The 20,098-nt window shown below is 46.0% G+C and overlaps 1 long non-coding RNA gene across 1 annotated transcript; it reads left to right on the forward strand.

Annotated features, from left to right (window-relative positions):
• Positions 1-1,837: 1,837 nt before the first annotated feature.
• Positions 1,838-16,537, forward strand: LOC134911166 (uncharacterized). The gene is made up of 3 exons (XR_010176374.1): positions 1,838-1,903; positions 12,115-12,146; positions 16,251-16,537. It is a non-coding gene; the product is annotated as an uncharacterized LOC134911166 (long non-coding RNA).
• The last annotated feature ends 3,561 nt before the right edge of the window (positions 16,538-20,098 follow it).

The raw sequence follows: 20,098 nt of genomic DNA on the forward strand, positions 1-20,098 counted from the left end.
GCCAATATATCTACCGATATATTGGCGCGTCGCTGTGTGTGTACGGGGCGGTCGGCCGACCGCCCGTACACATGCGGCGGCCGGCGGTGATTGACAGCTGAACTGGGCGGGCGTGTGTACACGCCCGCCCAGTTCATGACGTCAGTCCCCGACGGATCGGGCAGTGTGTATGCACAGCACACTGCCCGATCCGTCCATAGATATATCTGCAGATCAATTGATCTGCAGATATATCTATTAGTGTGTACCCACCTTTAGGCACCGGGGAGGGATGGTTAGGGTTAGGCACCACCTGGGAGGGTTAGGGACCCACAAGGGAGGGTTAGGGTAGGAAAAAGGTGAGGGTTTAGGGGGCTGTCGGGATTTTGATGGGCAGGATGCCGCTGTCAGTATACTGACCACCGGTATCCCGTCCATTGGCCAATCATACTGATCTTCTGTAATGACATTGTATTCAACTACATACAGTATACTTTAATATGGAGTTGGTCCCCCTTTTGCAGCTATAACAGCTTCCACTCTTATTGGAAGACTTTCTACAAGATTTTGGAGTGTTTCTGTGGGAATTTATGCCCATTCAATCTGTAGAGCATTTACAAGGTCAGGCACTGATGTTAGACAAGAAGGCCTGGCTCGGAATCTCAGTTCCAGTTCATCCCAAAGGTGCTTAATGAGGTTGAGGTCAGGGCTGTGTGCAGGTCGGTCAAGTTCTTCCACAGCAAACTCATCAAACTATGGGGTAAATTTACTAAGATGAGAGTTCTGTTTAAGATGGGATGTTGCTCATAGCAACCAATCAGATTTTACTTCTCATTGTCATGCCTGTGGTTTTTGTGAACCCGGTGTTAGTGAAGTCTGTGCGGGCGACTGGAGGACTATGTGAAAGTTAGGCTGGTCTGTAGGAATCAGTGAGAAGAAGGAGCAATCCCTGATCGGGGATCGAACCCGGGCCTCGGCAGAGGAAGCCGCATCCTGACCACTGGATCACCAGGGACTTGGTGTTGATAGCAGGATGATGAATGTATAGGTGAGATTGAACTGGATATAGTGTCACAGGAGTAGGTGCTTATGTACTCAAGGTTACTGGCGAGATAGTAAGCCGGGCTGGTTACTGGTGAAACTGAGAACCGTACTGGTTACTGGTGAGACTGGGACGCAACTATAATCTGGGCTGGTACCGGATATGACTGGAAACGCAACTGAAAGTAGAACGATGGCTGTGACTTTAAGATGAGACTGGAATACTGCAACTGTGACTTTAAGATGAAACTAGAATACTGCAGCTGTGGCTTTAAGAGGAGACTGTGGAATACTGCAACTGTGACTTTAAGATGAAACTGTAGAAATACTGGATATCAATGGTAACACAACTGTAATCCAGACTGGGTGGCAAAGGAACAGAGTTTTACAGGAACCAAAGTACAAGTGTTACCTTTAGGGAGCTCAGCTTCTAAGCTCACACAGAGCTGTGTGTGACATGAGGAACTGGCAGAGTTTCCAACTCAAGTCTCCTGACTTATACTTCATGGTCCTTGGTGATTGGTGAACAGGGTCAGGTGATTTAGAGAGTCTCAGGTTGGCACAGGATTGGACAGCTCTGGGTCAGGTGAACAGTCACTGTCATGTGAGTACTCTAGACTAGGCTGTTATGTGGAGTGAGGCCTAGCAGGCCGAAAGAACACTGAAGCCTGAACTTCTGCAAACAAACAGAAGATGCTGGCTTTTAGGCCTACACTTCAGATTGCTGATTTCAGACTCACACAGAAGATTAATCACCACAGGTGGAGCTCATTAACTCTTACCTTCCAGGCAGAGAACTCAGGACTCAGGAAACTCATGGTATTGGCAAGCTGTTTATCCCAGTGAGCAGAAAGATGCAGGATCCAGTACAGAGATGGCAGAGGTAAGTCACCAAATATGAGAACTACAGTGAGGATCGTGACACTAATTTATCTAGCACCTTCTAGAAGATAATACCTGGAATCTGATTGGTTGCTATGGGCAACATCCCATCTTAAATAGAACTCCCATTTTAGTAAATATACCCCCATGTCTTTATAGTCCTTGCTTTGTGCACTGGCGCACCGTTTGGCCTTCCCCAAACTGTTGCCACAAAGTTAGAAGCAAAGCATTGTCCAAAATGTCTTGGCATACTGAAGCATTAAGATTGCCCTTCACTGGCGATAAGGGGCCTAGCCCAAACCCTGAAAAACAGCTCCATACCGTTATCCCTCCTCCACTAAACTTTGCATAATGCAGGTAACGTTCTCCCGGCATCCGGCAAACCTAGATTCGTCCATTTGACTGCCAGAGAAGCGTGATTCGTCACTCCACAGAACACATTTCCATTGCTCCTCAGTCCAGTGTCGGTGTGCTTTTCACCACTCAATTTGACGCTTGGCGTTGGACTTAGTGATATGAGGCTTGCATGCAGCTGCTCGGCCATGGAAACCCATTCCATTATGATCCCATTGTACAGTTTTTGTGCTCACATCAATGCCAGTGGAAGTTCAGAACTCTTCAGCTATGGAATCAGCAGAGTGTTGGCGACTTTTATGTTCCATTCACCTTAGCAGTCATTGACCCCGCTCTGTGATTTTATGTGGTCTTCCTCTTTCTGCCTGAGTTGCTGTAGTTCCTAAACGCTTCCACTTTCTAACAATATCACTTACAGTTGACAGTGGAGTATTCAGGGATAAAATTTCACTAACAGTCTTATTGTAAAGGTGGCATCCTATCACAGTACCAGGCTTGAAGTCACTGGGCTCTTCAGAACAACCCATTTTGTATCACAAATGTTTGCAAATGGAGACTGCATGGCTAGGGGCTTGATTTTATACACCTGTGGCAACAGGTCTGATTGAAACACCTGAATTCAATAATTAACAGGTGTGGCCAAATACTTTTGTCTAGTGTATGTATGAACGTTTTTAGGGGTTAATTCAAATAAGAGCGATGCATCAGCCATGCTCACAGTGGCCTCTAATTTATGTATTTAAATATGTACCCCTCTGGGTCTATGCACTAATTTGACAGTTGAATGTCATAATTGGCACAATTTAGAGGCGATGAAGGTTGCCTGCGATCCAGTGGCACATTCTACGCATCACCATCACATCATACTTGCCTACCTGACCCTCTCCATGAGGGAGAAAATGCTCTGTTCCTGGACTTTCCTGGTAATGTATGATTGCCATCACCTGTGGTGAGCTAGTTAATTGATAAGAAAGGTGTTTCACCACAGGTGATGGCAATCATACATTACCAGGAAAGTCCAGGAACAGAGCATTTTCTCCCTCATGGAGAGGGTCAGGTAGGCAAGTATGCATCACATCAGCCCCTACTTGCATTGACCCCTTAGAGCACTAGTTCATAGTTCAGCTTTTAACAATGGGTTTGGGATAATTTTGGGCTATGAGGTTTTTACGGCAGATCAGAGAGGTCTTACGCCAAAGGTTCCAAAATGCGGTCCTCAAGGCACCCTAACGGTCCAGGTTGTAAGGAAATCCGTGGCTGAGCACAGATGGTTAAATCAAATAGCTTGAGGTAAAAATTAAGTTACCCGTGGCCAAGCTTGGATAGCCTTAAAACCTGGACCGTTAGGGTGCCTGGAGGACTGCCTTTGGGAACCTCTGTCTTACGCTCTATATTAAGCAGGGAATGACCTGCTTAATATAAAATGTGCCTGTTTGTTTCAAAGTGCACATCCACTTCCCAGCTTTGGAACCACGCTAGTTCCACGGGAAAGATAATGGTAAATTGGTTGTCTATGACTGATATGGGCACTTGAGAGAATACAAAAATGCAAATACATAAACAACTTGTACTCCCCTGGTTTTTGTTGTTCTTATTATGTTGAGTGTTTCCAGTATTGCTTTATCGATGGTTAAGGTGCATACACACGGTGAGATTCTTTCTATAACTGGTTTTGACTATGCAATATCCCTTGAACTCCCCTAGAGCCCAGAGAGCACAAATTTTGACTATCTGTACTTTCGCTTTTGTCTATGTACGATTTTGACTAAGTGCAAATTTCTCCGGCAGGGTCCACAGGTTATCCACAGGATAACAATGGGATATGATTAAGCGACAACGGATTTGCACCAATCGGTCAAAGCTTTTCCGGCCTCCCAGCATGCAACGGGCCCGTCCATATATCCCCGCCTCCTTGCTCAGGCAAATCAGTTTTTTGTTTGGTGCGGCAGGAGCCGGACCATGGTCAGAGGGCTGCTGGTTTTTAGCAGCCCTAAGCTTTCTTATTTTATTTTTATAATCTTACAATTTTTCTGAGTGATATTTCTAAACAGCGTCTTATACGTACCTTAGAAAGAGTCGCTCCAACAACTCTTCGCCGGGTCACGACAACGCTTACCCACAAGTACAGTGCTGTTTCGGCGGGCGTCTGTGTCGGATATACTAGCAGGTCTAGCAGACGTTACCAGGCTGTGGCCGGAGCACGGGGAGAAGGTAAGTCATCGGTTCTGCTTAGAAGGGGAATACGGATACAGCCGCATTGTTTTGGGAGGAGACCACCAAACAGTCACTGACGCGGCTCCCAACTCGGGTGCACCAGCGCTAGGCCTTAGGGATCAAAGGCTCCAGGAATAGTATGAGGCCACGATCCCTACAGTTGATGTCAGCGGTGTGGAGTCAGACGCTCTCCTGGTCGCCCCTCCCCCCGGTTCATGACCAGTTTCCTCTGAGTCTCCATCATGAACTGTTTCCCGCTTCCGTCTCAGACGCTGTAAACGAAGGGGACCCAGTCACAGCATAGGCGGCTGTGTGACTGGTGCGTCCATGTTCACTGAGAATCTGTGTTCATGGAGCGGCAGTGTACACTAGTAGCGTCTGGATCCACTCAGCGTCCGCTAATGTATTGATCGGTCCTGGAAGCGAGGCGAGTCTCCCTGTATCCCACTCTACTGAGTACGGGTTATACAGCACTAAGTCTCTATCTACCCTTTGAGTACGAATAGTTAGATAAGTGCCTATTGCATATGAGTCTGTATACATTTACTGTTATTTCTTTCACATTGCGTCTGAATACGTTAGATCTTTTTAAACATGATGCAGTAATATGTTCTCCTACATACTTAAAATGTAGTTGTAGTTGATGTGCTCATATTGCTTATTATACTAATGTATAACGTGACTGACTGCTAGTGTGATTGCTGACTTTACTATATTTCTGTCAGTTTGTTTATTCCGATCCTCAATGCTGGTGCATGGGTAGGGTCGGATTGTATATCACTTTAAGAAATTTAAAGTGATTACAGTCACAAATTGTGTAGTACACTGTGGAAGTGTTGATTATCATGTCTAAGAGCAGCAAAGGTGAGGAAGGTACACTAACAGCAACAGCAACACTCATGTCATGTTTGTCTTGCAAAGCGGTGTTATCCTCTCAGGATCTGGTTCAGGATGGTTTATGTGCAAATTGTTTTAGCTTTCACCAAGGGTTAATGAGAAATACAAGGCAGATTCAGGTGCAGCTGGATCCACCTTAGGCTATGTTTGCACAGACTTTATCCAGTATAGCTTAACGGATAATTCCTCCAACTCCTATACCAGGGACAGGTTACACTTTTAACCCTTACATGCAGCTCCCCACCTATGGTGTATCACTTCCAGCAGCAGCTTCTCAAAAGAAACAAGCTGATAAGCTGGTGGTAAGTAAATCTTCACCCTCACAGGATACACATGATTCAGATGAGGAGTCATCGGAAGATGAAAGCTCAATAAATTCTACTTCTGCTTACGAAGTGGAGGAGGAAGGTCTCAGCTCAGTGGATATAGCTGATTTAATTAAAGCAATGAAAGCCTAGAATCCTTAGAGGATTCAGCAGAGCCTATGTTAAAAACCAAGGCACCCGTGTTTAAACGTCCCAAAACAGTTAAGACTGAGTTTCCAGGGTTAGATCAGCTGACGGAAATTATGGAAGAGGCTTGGGCTACACCCAATAAGAAGTTTAGAATTCCTAAGAAATGTAATTCCAATTATCCTCTTCCAGCTGGGGATTGTTTAAAAAGGTAGGTGGCTCCTAAAGTAGATACGCATGTAATTTGATTAGTGCGAAAATCTACATTACCTTTGCCTTCAACATCATTAAATGATGTCATGGATAGGAGAGTGGATGGTTTTCTAAAAACCATTTTTTCCCTGTCTGGGGCAGTCATAAGGCCAGCCATGGCTTCAGCTTGGATGGCAAAGGCAGTGGCTGCCTGGGCTGATGCATTGGAGGGGGATTTTTCTATAGCTTCTAGAGAGCAAAAATCCCATATAGCTCATATAAAACAGCCTGCAATGTTCCTGGAACAGCATTGGATATGGGTACTATTGCCTCCAGGACATCAGCTTCAACAATAGCTGCTCGCAGAGCAGTTTGGTTACGTACGTGGAAAGCTGATTCAGAATCTAAGAAGATTTTGGAATCTTTGCCCTTTTCTGTAGGTATTCTTTTTGGCAAAGAATTGACAGATATTCTGGAGTCAGAAGCAGACTCCAAGAAGGTCAAGTTTCCTCCCACATAAAATTTCAAACATAAATTTCTGGCTTTTCTGCCCTTTCGGTCTCAAGGAAAAGCTAAAGGAAAAAGTGATGGCAAGCAGTCCCCAATACAACAAGTCTGGTAAGACTAAAAGGCATTGGGCTACCAGAGGACCGGTTGGGAAAACAGATACTAAGCCATCAGCCTGATGGTGCAGGCCTCCACCTGGGGGACCCCAGGGTGGGGTGGCCGACTTCTTCAGTTTGCACAGATCTGGCATCAGTCTACAACAGATGCCTGGGTGCAGGAAGTGGTATCTCAAGGTTATGCTTTTGCCTTCAAGAAGCACCCTCCTCAAAGGTTTTTTTTGTACTAGCCCGTCTCAGGTAGAGACGAAGGCCAGGGCTTTGTTAGAAGCAGTTCAGAAATTTCTTCAGTCAGGAGTAGTCATTCCAGTTCCTCCTGCACAACGAGGACAGAGTTTTTACTCCAACCTGTTTTTAGTTCAGAAGCCAAATGGGTCATTTCGGCCCATTCTCAATCTTAAATTACTGAACAAATACATTTGGGTACTTCGGTTTCACATGGAGATGTTAGGTTCCATCATTTTGGCAATGGAGCCAGGAGATTATATGGTATCCCTGGATATACAGGATGCTTACCTACATGTTCCTAGCACTGTCCCATCGGTGCTATCTCAGGTTCGCTATCCTCCAACAGCATTTTCAGTTTCAGGCCCTACCTTTTGGGTTAGCCACAGCTCCCAGAGCATTTACCAAGATTATGGTAGTAATGGCAGCTTATCTCCGCCAGCAGGGGATAAGAATATATCCATACCCCAACAATCTTTTAATCCTGACACAGATGCAGGAATTGCTCTTATGTCATCTGCAACAGACAATAACATGTCTGCAGAACCACGGGTGGCTCATAAATTGGGCAAAATCGTCTCTGGTTTCGTCACAACGGATGACTCACTTGGGGGCTGTACTGGATTCAAGGCTTCAGAGAGTAATTTTACCTCTGAACAAGATATCCAAGGTCCAGTCAAGGATTCAGGACTTGTTATACAGTCAAAAGGTATCCATTCACGCAGCAATGTGCGTGATGGGTTTGATGGTGTCAACATTCGACATGGTGGAGTATGCACAATTCCACTCGAGGCCTCTGCAGAGTCTGATTCTTGCCAAATGGAATGGGTTGCATCAGACTATGTTTATTACGATAGAAGTAAGAAGGTCATTAGCTTGGTGGCTATATACATCCCATCTGGATAAGGGGAGACCCTTTTCGGATATCAGATTGGGAAATTCTGACGCCAGACGCCAGTCTCCAGGGCTGTGGAGCAGTGTCAGGAAGGTTGTGTTTTCAGGAGCAATGGACCAAGGAAGACAGTTGCCTGCCAATAAACATATTGGAACTTTGGGCCATATACAGGGCACTGATTCAGGCAAAGGACATTCTTCAGGGAAAACCAGTCCAGATCCGCTCAGACAATGTGACAGCAGTAGCGTACCTCAACCATCAAGGAGGAACTCGCAGCCGAAAAGCGATGAATGAGGTAAGTCACATATTAAAGTTGGCAGAACATCATCATCCAGCCCTGTCCGCAGTGTTTTGTATCGGGAGTCCTAAACTGGGAAGCGGACTTTCTCAGTCGACACGCCATTCAGGCAAGCGAATGGGCTCTACACCCAGAGGTCTTCCAGACTCTAGTAGACAAGTGGGGGTTGCCAGAGATAGATCTCATGGCGTCCTGGCTGTGCTCACATACGGGTCAAGTACAAAGGATCTCAGAGCGATCTTTGTGGATGCCCTGTCGGTGAGAGGGGATTTTCATCTGGCTTATGTGTTTCCTCCAATCATCCGATTACCCAGGGTGGTGAGAAAGATAAAGCAAGGAAAAGGTGCCGTGATACTAATAGCTCCGGCTTGGCCCAGAAGACATTGGTACACAGATCTGCAGAGAATGTCGCTGGATGTTCCACTTCTGCTCCCTCAACGTCCAGATCTACTGATGCAGGGTCCTTGTTATCACAAGCATCTGGATCAGCTGTCTTTGACGGCGTGGCTTTTGAAACCTCTATCCTGAAGTCAAGAGGATTCTCACAACAGGTAATTCAAACTATGCTCAGAGCAAGGAAACCTTCCTCAGCTTGCATTTATCACAGAATATGGCAAACCTATATTCATTGGTGCAGTGAACGGAATATGGACCCTAAATCTTTAAGAGTTTTCAGGGTATTAGCATTCCTTCAGGCAGGAATGGATAAAGGTTTGAAGGTGGCATCCTTGAGAGTGCAAGTGTCGGCATTGACTGTATGGTTCCAAAAGAAAATTGCCAATTTACAGGATGTGCGTACTTTTTTCCAGGGAATGCTGCGCATTCAACCTCCTTTTGTTCCTCCTACAGTGCCTTGGGACTTAGTGTAATCCTGAAAGCCCTTCCGGTTGCCCCGTTTGAACCACTTAAAAAAGTGGATCTTAAATGGTTGACAGGTAAAGTTCTCTTTCTACTGGCTATGGCGTCAACTAGAAGAGTATCAGATTTAGGGGCATTATGTCATTCCCCATTTTTGATTTTTTTTATCCAGATAAAGCAGCTTTCAGAACTAGATCTGGGTATTTTCCCGAAGGTGGTGTCTAAATTCCACCTTAATGAAGAAATTGTAGTCCTGGCTTTCCAGGTACCGGGCCTTTCTGCAGGAGATGCATCGCTGGACGTGGTCCGTGCAATAAGGATCTACGTGGATCATACCAGTGCCATCAGAAAGACAGATTCTCTCTTCATTCTCTACGGATTTCACAAGAGAGGATGGCCTGCTGATAAACAGACACTGGCAAGATGGCTTCGGATGACGATTTCAGAAGCATATTCTCAGGTGATCTCCCGGTTTCCGGCTAATGTCTCTGCTCACTCTACTCGTAAGGTAGGTCCATCTTGGGCAGCACAACGTGGTGCTTCAGCAGAACAGGCAGCCACATGGTCTTCCATTAACACATTCATTAGACATTATGCCTTGGATACCTTTGCCTCTCATGAAACTGAATTCGGACGAAGGATTCTCCTGTCCAATCAGGAGCGTCCCCACCACTAAATTGCTTTGGGAAATCCCATTGTTATCCTGTGGACCCTGCCGTAGAAATATACGTTATGGTAAGAAATTACCGTTGATAACGGTATTTCTCCTAAGTCCACAGGGATCCCACCCTGACGCACCTGATTTGAGGATCCTTTTACTCGCTAACCTCTTCCTTCTTGTTATTATTGCCTGATTAGGGCTATCTATGATGCTCCTGCCTTGAGCTTTGGAATACAACTGATTTGCCTGAGCAAGGAGGCGGGGGTATATGGACGGGCCCGTTGCATGCTGGGAGGCCGGAAAAGCTTTGACCGATTGGTGCAAATCCTCTGTCGCTTCATCATATCCCATAGTTATCCTGTGGATCCTGTGAACTCAGGAGAAATACCGTTATCAACGGTAAGTTCTTACCATAACGTATATTTTAACTATACTTTGTACTAGATAGTCAAGATTGACTTGTCTGCACAGTCTGTCTAGCCTTGCGATACTGACCCCACGGGAGTGTGCATCGGGATCGAATCGGTATCGCAAGCTGCCTAACACCTTGCGATTTCCACTACCTTTCCTTGCGATTTTGACTATATAGTCAAAAATCGATAGGAGAAATCTCACCATGTGTACACCTTAACGTAAAGAAAAAGAAAATACAAAAAGGAAAATCCTTGTGTAATACCATTTGGGTAGATGAACACTGCAACAAATGCTTTTGATTATAAAGCCACATGTATTAAATAGAAAAGGATGTGATGGGGTTACCCCCTAATCTAGACACTCACAAAAGTGCAGGTTTAAACCAATTTATCATCACTCCAAATAGAGTCTGATAACCTTCACCCAAAATAAATGGTTTCTGCGCCATTTCCCCTGCTGCTGTCAACGTGGAACTTCGGAGGGTATTACAAAACTGGGTGCAGCATGTGCGGTGTGGGTACCCCTGTACTCACGCATCACACACACTGCACCCGGGTAGGGCTGGCGGCACCCCTTCTGCCATTGCAAAGTGCCCACATGCCACTGCATGAGGTACAAAATGCTCTGTTCCTGGACGCCTGAATTTTGTCTGAATACATTTCCTGTGCTGTGGCACAGTGGGTATGCTGCAGTGACTTGCGGTGGAGTGAGGCAGGTGAGGCAGAGGGGTATATGCAATTGCCGGCGAATCGCGGCAATTTTTCGCCCGTTTTTTTATTCGACACAATTCGACCGTCGAATTCCGGCAAGTGGGTGCCGAAATTCAACATATTCAATAAAAAACGGATTCGACAGTCCCGCTGTCGAAAAACGGCCGATTTGACGGATTTTGATCCGATTTTTAAAAAACGGGAAAAAACCCGAAAAAAAATTGCGTGGGGTCCCCCCTCCAAAGCATAACCAGCCTCGGGCTCTTCGAGCCGGTCCTGGTTCTAAAAATCCGGGGGAAAAACTGACAGGGGATCCCCCGTATTTTTAAAACCAGCACCGGGCTCTGCGCCTGGTGCTCGTGCAAAAAATACGGGGGACAAAAAGAGTAGGGGTCCCCCGTAGTTTTTACACCAGCATCGGGCTCCACTAGCTGGACAGATAATGCCACAGCCGGGGGTCACTTTTATACAGCGCCCTGCGGCCGTGGCATTAAATATCCAACTAGTCACCCCTGGCCGGGGTACCCTGGGGGAGTGGGGTTCCTGTCATACTAACGTTTGTACCAGAGTTTTGACTGTATAAAGTATATGAACAATACAAAGAATGCGTTAGAAATATATTTTTTGCATTATTCTAATCATTTTTATAGTCAAAAGTCTATGACAGGTGAGGCAGCGCCTCCCCTACCTATCTTTTCCGCACAGCTCTGATCAAAACAAATTTCCAGGAGTTTATACAGTTGCACCTGTATATAATGCCCACATGTACCCTCTGGCTCATATATTGTGTGTAAATCTGGCTCTGGTGCTAGCCAGTGCTTCCTGAGCCATTTATCTCACCGCATGTCCCTGCACCATGCTGCCACCCCTGAACAATGTTATGAAGCATTGACAAAAAGTACAGTGTTGGGCCCTGCAGACTGGGCGACCCGCCACCGAGCTGCCCAACCGCCGATACGGCAGATGGGCGACCCGGCGGCGGGGGGTAGGTGACGGGGGGAATTAAGTTTCTTCACTCCACCCGGCGCCATAGCAATGCATGCTGATATGGACAATCTCGTCCATATTGGCCTGCATGCATAAGCAACGGAGCACCAATAATGAACGAGCGCCGGGTCAGGCATCGTTCATCGTTGGTGCCTACACACTGCACGATATGAACGAGTTCTCGTTCATTAATGAACGAGAACATTCATATCGTGCAGTGTTATCTGCCAGTGTGTAGGTCCCTTGTGTTTTACAGTCTCTGTAAATTTACAAGAAGGTCATAAAAACACAGAAGTCACAGAGTTTCATTAGTATATTGGGTGTTGGTATAGAGGTGATAAGGTGTTCTCTATGACAGGAAAAGGTTGATGTTAATCGCATGTTAGTGCTGAAGCACTAATTTATTTATGGCTTGTCTCTGTTTGACTTTAGATACAAGGACTTTACCCATGTTCCAGGCAAAGGTAACACGTGTTCTTATTATTAGTGTGAATTTTGTGCCTGTGACTGTAAAGGTGATTGCTATCTCTATGTCTGCTTCTGGATTGGCAGACACCACTAAATAACAAAGGGGACAATTGAAGCCCCATTCATATATATGTGCTGGGAAAATAAATAAAAATGCATGAAAACGAATGTGCGATTTGGCATGCTTTTTGTGTGTGCATTAACATTTTAGAATGCATTGGAAAGAATGTACCATCAGCCCTTATTTGTACTCATTTAATGCACCTTTGTGGCACTTAGCGGCATACAGTATGTATCAATTTGTTTCATCAAAAAATGATATAGGAAACTGCAGTTTCTGCATAATTTTATGGTTTGTGGCTATGTACTGCAGAATGCACTCCAGATTGCCATTGTGCCATTTTCCTGGAGACCTGCGCATGCGCAGTAGACTCTGGTACGCTTAGTGGTCAGAGTCTACCGCATTGCCGGCTAAAGAAGAGTGGATCCGAATGGAGACTGCACACAGGCTCCCACCTCTCTTAATATGCCCTTGACCAGAGCTATGCATTCCGGAGCTTAAACAATTTCAGTTTAGCATCCCCCCTTTAGAAACCAATGGGGGCTGCTTTTCCGAAAACCACAGCTGATATCTGACTTCTGCTGTGGTCCCCAATATATATAGTACATTCCGAGAATTCTTAACATTTGCAAGTATCCCCTGGAAACTGAAGTTTTTGGGAGATACTCAGTAATTGTTTTATTAATATGCTGCAGACTTATTAACCTTTTTTTACTAAAAAAAAATGTGAAAAAGGGTGTTTTTACACCCTATTAACATTATTTTAATATCACTTGAATGTATTAAATGACAGTAAAAAAACTGCTCCAAACCCTTTAATTCTAATTTTTTTAGTACCAGGTAGGCGCTCAAAACCAGAGACAAACTTAGTAAAAATACAATGGCCCAGATTTATCAAGCCTTGGAGAGTGATAAATGACACGGTGATAAAGTATCAGCCAATCAGCTCCTATCTGTCATTTTTCAAACACAGCCTGTAACATGGCAGTTAGGTGGTGATTAGCTCGTACTTTATCACCGTGCAATTTATCACTCTCCAAGGCTTGATAAATCTGGGCCAATATTTAATATCATATAATATAATATCAACAATGAATTTTTTTTAAAACATTTGAATCTCAAATGAGCTGAATAGCAAAAGTGTGTGACAGCTCTACAGGTGTACAGATTGCCAAGATTGAATCAGCAGCTCCTGCATATGTAGCTTATATTGCCCACTGCTCAGCAAAAAATGCCGGCGAGCTGTGATACTGATTCAATCTTGGCACTTAACATTTCATCCAGTAGCGGATCTTGCTACGGGCACACGGGATTTTTGCCCGGGGCGCCGCCTTCCAGAGGGCGCAGCCACCATCCGGAGGGCGCCACCGCCATGGCAAGATTTGCTATTGTTGGTCAGTGCCCCCCAGTGCTGTGCTGTGCGGCGCTGTGAAGGAAACTAGACGCTACCTGTCTAGTTTCCCTTCGTGGAGAGGACCTTTGCTGTGCGGTGCGGATGACATAATCGCACACCGCACAGCATTGTGGGACTGGCACATAAAAGCTAGGGGTCATAACTGACCTCTAGTGTCTATGCTGTGCTATGGGAGAGACGTCATGACGTCTCTCCCATAGATCCGAGGAGCGGCGCCAGCGGAGGTCCGCAGCGGTCGGGAATCAGGAGTGGGGATAGTAAGTATTAATTACAATTTCTTAATTTTTTTTTTTGTAAGCGGCGCTACTCAACTGGGGGCACAACTCTGCATGGGGCACAAATGGGGGCACAACTCTACATGGGGCATAACTGGCCACCCCCCTGTATGAATCCACGCCCCTATTTTCGCCCGGGGCGCCACAAGGGCTAGAACCGGCCCTGATTTCATCCATTACTGTGAGCCAAATTCAACACCACTGGTACTTTGCTATTGTGATCATATAGCCGGAGCACATATATACCCTTTTATTACGGGTTACCTATTTGGATTAAGGTGTTAGAGACTGACTGAACTTTTTCTGAGAGTCTCCACCCAGTACCATCAACAGCGGTCATTATAATGATTATATATATATATATATATATATAATCAGTTGCTCATAGCACTTTTGGACTTCCAGGGAATCACTATATTCATGCAATCTGTACACCTGTAGAGCTGTCACACACTTTTGCTATTCAGCTCATTTGAGATTTAAATGTTTTAACATGTTTTCATTGTTGTTATTATATTATATTATATTATATGATATTAAATATTGGGTTTTTACTAAGGTTGTCTCTGTGGTTTTGAGTGCCACTGCCTACCTGGTATCAATTTATATTAGTGGCTATTTTGAGGAGGTGGGCTGCCCCCTCACCAGGTGGCTGCTGATCCACAGCTGTCAATCTACACTGCCCCGCACGGCGCCAACAAACCTTTCAGGTTTTTTTTTTTTTTTTCATTTTTCTTTAGTATCCAAGGTAGTATTTCCCATACTTATAATGGGAATGCAATCTGATGTCCGATGTAATCAATTATCACAGTGGTGATTGGGTCAATTTTATCACATCCCATCCTCAGATGCAGATAGTGATAAATTGGCCCCATAGTGTGGAGCGGAATTGTATGCTGAAGCAGCTAACATGGGGCCTAATTCAGGGCCTAATTCAAACCTGATCGCTGTGCTGCAAATTACACTGTCCTGCGATCAGATAATCGCCGCCCAGGGGGGGTGAAAATTCGCCCCGTTCAAGTGTGCATTGGCATGTGTACACTGTGCGAAAATTCCCCTCAGTCAGCGGACAGCTGCAATACCATTCTCATCACACTCACCATCTAATGTTTTCCCATTCTGTGCAGTGTGTGCAGTCTGTGCGTAGCTCAATACTTACTCCTCCAGTGCAAAGAAATCAGGCGGATCAGGGCCGCAGCTGACGTCACACACAGTCCCTGAAAACGCTTGGGAGCGCCTGCGTTTTTCTGGACACACCAAGTAAATGGCCAGTTACCACCCACAAACATCCTCTTCCTGTCAATCACCTTGCTAACAGACGTGCAATCAAAATTTTCGCACCATCCTGTTGTTGTTTGGTGATAGGCATGCGCATTGTGGTGCATACGCATGCGCAGTAGTTTGATAATCGTCCGCTGTGCGAAAATGCACAGCAGCGAACAGGTCTGAAACGGGCCCTCAGACCTGATCGCAGCAGCAAATTTTTTCTCGAATGGGCAAAATCAATATGTGGTGCAGGTGGGGCAAATATAACCTGTGCAGAGAGAGTTAGATTTGGGTGGGGTGTGTTCAAACTGAATTCTAAATTGTAGTGTCAAAATAAAGCAGCCAGGATTTACCCTGCACAGAAATAATATTACCCCACCAAATCTCTCTCTGCACATGTTATATCTGCCCCACCTGCAGTAAACATGGGGGCTGATTCAGACCTGATCGCTAGGCTGCGTTTTCTCACAGCCTGCGATCAGATCTAAACTGCGCATGTGTATGCACCGCAGTGCGCAGGCGCGATGGACCGCAGCGATGGGGATCGCCGGTCAGCGATGGGATGGTGCGAAATTTCCGAGCACACGGGCGATCGCAAGGAGATTGACAGGAAGAGGGCGTTTGTGGGTGGCAACTGACCATTTTCTGGGAGTGTCTGGAAAAACGCAGGCGTGTCCAAGCCTTTGCAGGGAGGGTTCCTGACGTCAATTCCGGTCCCGGACAGGCTGTAGTGATCGCAGCGGCTGAGTAAGTCCTGGGCTGTGCAGAGACTGCACAAAATCTGTTTGTACAGCTCTGCTACACATGCGATCGCACACTTGCACAGCTAAAAAACACTCCACCTGTAGGCGGCGACTATCTGATCGCAGCAGGCAAAAATTACCCCCATCGTTTTGCCTTTAGAGAAAGATTTTGTTGCTACAATCAGGTCTGAATTAGGCCCAAGATTACATACCAGTGGAGCATTTTCTTGTGACTGAATATTGATTGTTATAAGAAAATATCATATACTGAAGCTGCTGGGTAGATACAGATATGCTTCTATTTCCAAGTTCATTTTTATTGATTCCTTTACCATGCCTAGTTTCCAAGAATGTAGCTGCTGAAGACTCAGGAATTTTGGAGAGCTCTCCCGGGACCACAGCTATCCTTCAAGCGTCCCATTAATTTCTGCAGAGAAGTGGGCGGGGCTCTGTGATGGAGACATTCCCACCTGTCGCCCTAATGCTCCTGGGACCTTCCCTTCAGGAACTCCCAAAGGGGAGTCCCAGAGATTCTGCATATATGCCCTGCACAAGCCCTCTCACTTCTCCACCTTCTCTGCGGTACCCTTTATAAATAGAAATTACTATACAGTATGCTAACACTGAATGACTGCTATTATTTTCTGCTGACATGCTATTATGCTATACTAAAATATATGTAAAAATGAAAGTGGAAGCCATATCTAAAACAAAATCCTACCGAGCATTAGTATCAGTAATTGCCATGATTTTTACTAATATCAATTTTTTTACTTAGTAGAAATGCTTTGATGGGCACATAAAAGTTGTTGTTTTTTGTTATAGCAGGCAGTATTCAATAGCTGCAAGGCGCAGACAGGTTATTCTTAGTGCATTGCTTGTGCAGGTTGTACTGTAGCCAAGAATTCAGCGTAAACACAGTTAGGTCACACAGTCATCTCAGGCAGTGAGGTGAGTCAGACTTGTTTTGATACTGAGTGCTCACATGTCTGGCAGACACCTTACAGCCAGGAACACCTCCTTACCATCATTTTACACAAACAAGCAATGAGCCAGCAAATGCTTTCCAGAGCTGTCTGTATAACAAAAGAGACAAAGGGGATGACGCACAGCTGAGCGTCTGCTCATTTTGCGGAGAGTATCTTGAGTGAATTTGCACTGCGCCTACTCTGGGAATGGGCGTTCCCTAGTACAGAAGACCACCAGGAGCCGCAGAGACCACCGGAGAGGAGAATATCTTTTTTTCCCGCACATCGCAGGGTTTCAGCGCAGCACACTTATCCGCGGTAATCCAAAATTGGGCACAAGGTATACAAGAGGTGTTTTTTGCTAAACCTCGCTGCCAATTGTATTCCCCCCTAAGTGCGCGCAGATGCAGTTGCATCTCAAGATGCATACAACTCTGCCTATGGATGACCATACTCTGTGCACAGCTCTTTGGAGCAAAATACGTGCTATTAACTTCCAATAGGTCCAAAAGTGTTATAACATATGGGGCCTAATTCAGACCTGTTCGCTAGCAGGCGATTTTTGCACTGCTGCAGTCAGATAATCGCTGCCTACACGGGGAGTGTGTTTTCGCTTTGCAAGTGTGCGAACGCGTGTGTAGCAGAGCTGCACAAACAGATTTTGTGCAGTCTCTGCACAGCCCAGGACTTACTCAGCCGCTGCGATCACATCAGCCTGTCCGGGACAGGATTTGACGTCAGGAACCCTCTCTGCAAACGCATGGACACGCCTGTGTTTCTCATACGTCCTAGAGGATGCTGGGGACGACATCAAGATCATGGGGTATAGACGGGATCCGCAGGAGACATGGGCACTCTAAAGACTTTTCATTGGGTGTGAACTGGCTCCTCCCTCTATGCCCCTCCTCCAGACTTCAGTTTTAGAAATGTGCCCAGGTCGACTGGATGCACTCTGAGGAGCTCTACTGAGTTTCTCTGAAAAGACTAATGTTAGGTTTTTTTATTTTCAGGGAGATCTGCTGGCATCAGACTCCCTGCTTCGTGGGACTGAGGGGGCAGAAGCAGAACCAACTTCCTTAGAGTTTCATGGCTGTGTTTCTGGCTGACAGGACACCATTAGCTCCTGAAGGGAACTGAACGCTAGCCGTGTCTAGATGCTCACTCCCACAGCACGCCGTCACCCCCTCACAGTGCCAGAAGTCAGAAGACAGGTGAGTATAAGAAGAATGATCTTCTATCAAGTAAGTGACGGCTGAGGTACGGCGCAGCTGGCGGGAGTGCAGACTGGCTTACAGGGGGCATAAGTTGCCACTGGCACAGCCCTACCCCGCCAGTATAAATATTACAGTGTATATATGAGTGTAAGGACGCGCCATTGCGGCGGCGGAGCTTCTTCCTCAGGCAGCCAGCACACTACTCAGCGCCATTTTCTCTCTCTCCTCAGGCTGCAGAGAACACTTCTGACAAGTACAGGGTGCTATTAAGGGGGGCACAAAGCGATTGTGGTGCATTTGATAGTGTATATTACTATTTAAAAAGCGCTGTTAGGCTGTGGACATACTGTGTTCACAGGAAATACTGGCGCTGGGATTGTAAACTGGCTGCTCCTATCCTGTGTCCCTCTGGCAGATTTTACTGTGGGTCTGTCCCCAAAATAAGTCCCAGTGTGTTTGTTGGTGTGCTGTACACGTGTGAGGCATGTCTGAGGCAGGGAGTTCCTCCCCGGAGGAAGCCATTTTAGGGACACAGAGTTGTAATGTGGTGGCGCTACAGGCACACCAAGAACCTGCATGAGTGAAAGAGTTACGTGACAGTATGCATCTGATTAACCGTAGATCAGATAAATCTGAATCTAAGGCTGCATGCTGGAGAAAATCTGTGGAATATGTGATTTTTCAGGATGCTGTTATTCCTTATGCGGGCGGCCCCTCTGGGTCACATAAGAGACCATTTGCAAATGTTGTAAACACTGATACCGACACGGATTCTGACTCTTGTGTCGACGATAGTGAATCCAGAGTGATAGATCATAAATCGGCAAAAAATCTACAGTATATGATTGTGGCTATAAGGGACGTGTTGGAGGTTACAGAAACCACTCCTGTACCTCAGGAGAAGGCTTATTTATGTAAAGAAAAGAAGTCCAAGGTCACGTTCCCCCCTTCACACGAACTAAATGCTCTGTTTGAAGGAATGTGGGTGAATCCTGATAAAAGATTTCGTATTCCCAAAAGGATTCACATAGCTTACCCTTTCCCGGCTGAGGACAGGAAAAAGTGTGAGTCACCCCCAGTGTTAGACAGTGCACTTTCCAGGTTGACAAGGAAAGTAATTCTCCCTGCTCCTGCCACGGCTTCTCTTAAAGAGCCGGCAGACCGCAAAATGGAAACGACATTGAAATCCATTTATGTTACCAAAGGTACACTGATTAGGCCCACTATTGCCTGCGCATGGGTGAGTCGCGCTATTGAAAAATGGTCAGAAAGCGTATCATCAGAAATTGACACGATTGATAAAGATGAGATACCCCTTAAATTAGGGAATATCAAGGACGCTGCCGCCTACATGCTGGAAGCAATGAAGGATATTGGACTCTTGAGTTCACAGGCCGCTACCATGGCAGTATCGGCTAGGCGGGCGTTGTGGATTTGCCAGTGGAACGCGGCTGCAGATTCCAGAAGAAACATGGAGGCTCTCCCATATAAAGGTGAGGCCTTATTTGGCGATGGCCTGGATGCGTTAGTCTCGGCGGCTACCGCAGGTAAGTTGACATTTTTGCCCTCTGCACCTGCACCGGCAAAAAAGACCTATCACCCGCAAATGCAGTCCTTTCGGCCCAATAAATACAAAAAAGCGAGAGGTTCCCCCTTCTTTGCAGGTAGGGGAATGGGAAGGGGAAATAAGCCCACAGTGGCTCCAGGTTCCCAAGAGCAGAAGTCTACCCCTACTTCTGCCAAATCCCCAGCATGACGCTGGAGCTCCCTTGCGGGAGGCCGCTCGGGTGGGGGCACATCTCAAACTCTTCAGCCAAGGTTGAATTCTGTCTGGCTTGGATCCCTGGGTGTTTCAAATAGTATCCCAGGGATACAAACTGGAGTTTCAAGACGTGCCTCCATGCCGATTTTTCAAATCGACCTTGCCAGTTTCTCTGCCAGAAAGAGAAGCAGTAACAGCAGCAATCCAAAAATTATATTAAGACCAGGTCATAGTCCTGGTACCGT

Source organism: Pseudophryne corroboree, chromosome 4 (assembly GCF_028390025.1).
Source record: "Pseudophryne corroboree isolate aPseCor3 chromosome 4, aPseCor3.hap2, whole genome shotgun sequence".
Taxonomy (NCBI): domain Eukaryota; kingdom Metazoa; phylum Chordata; class Amphibia; order Anura; family Myobatrachidae; genus Pseudophryne; species Pseudophryne corroboree.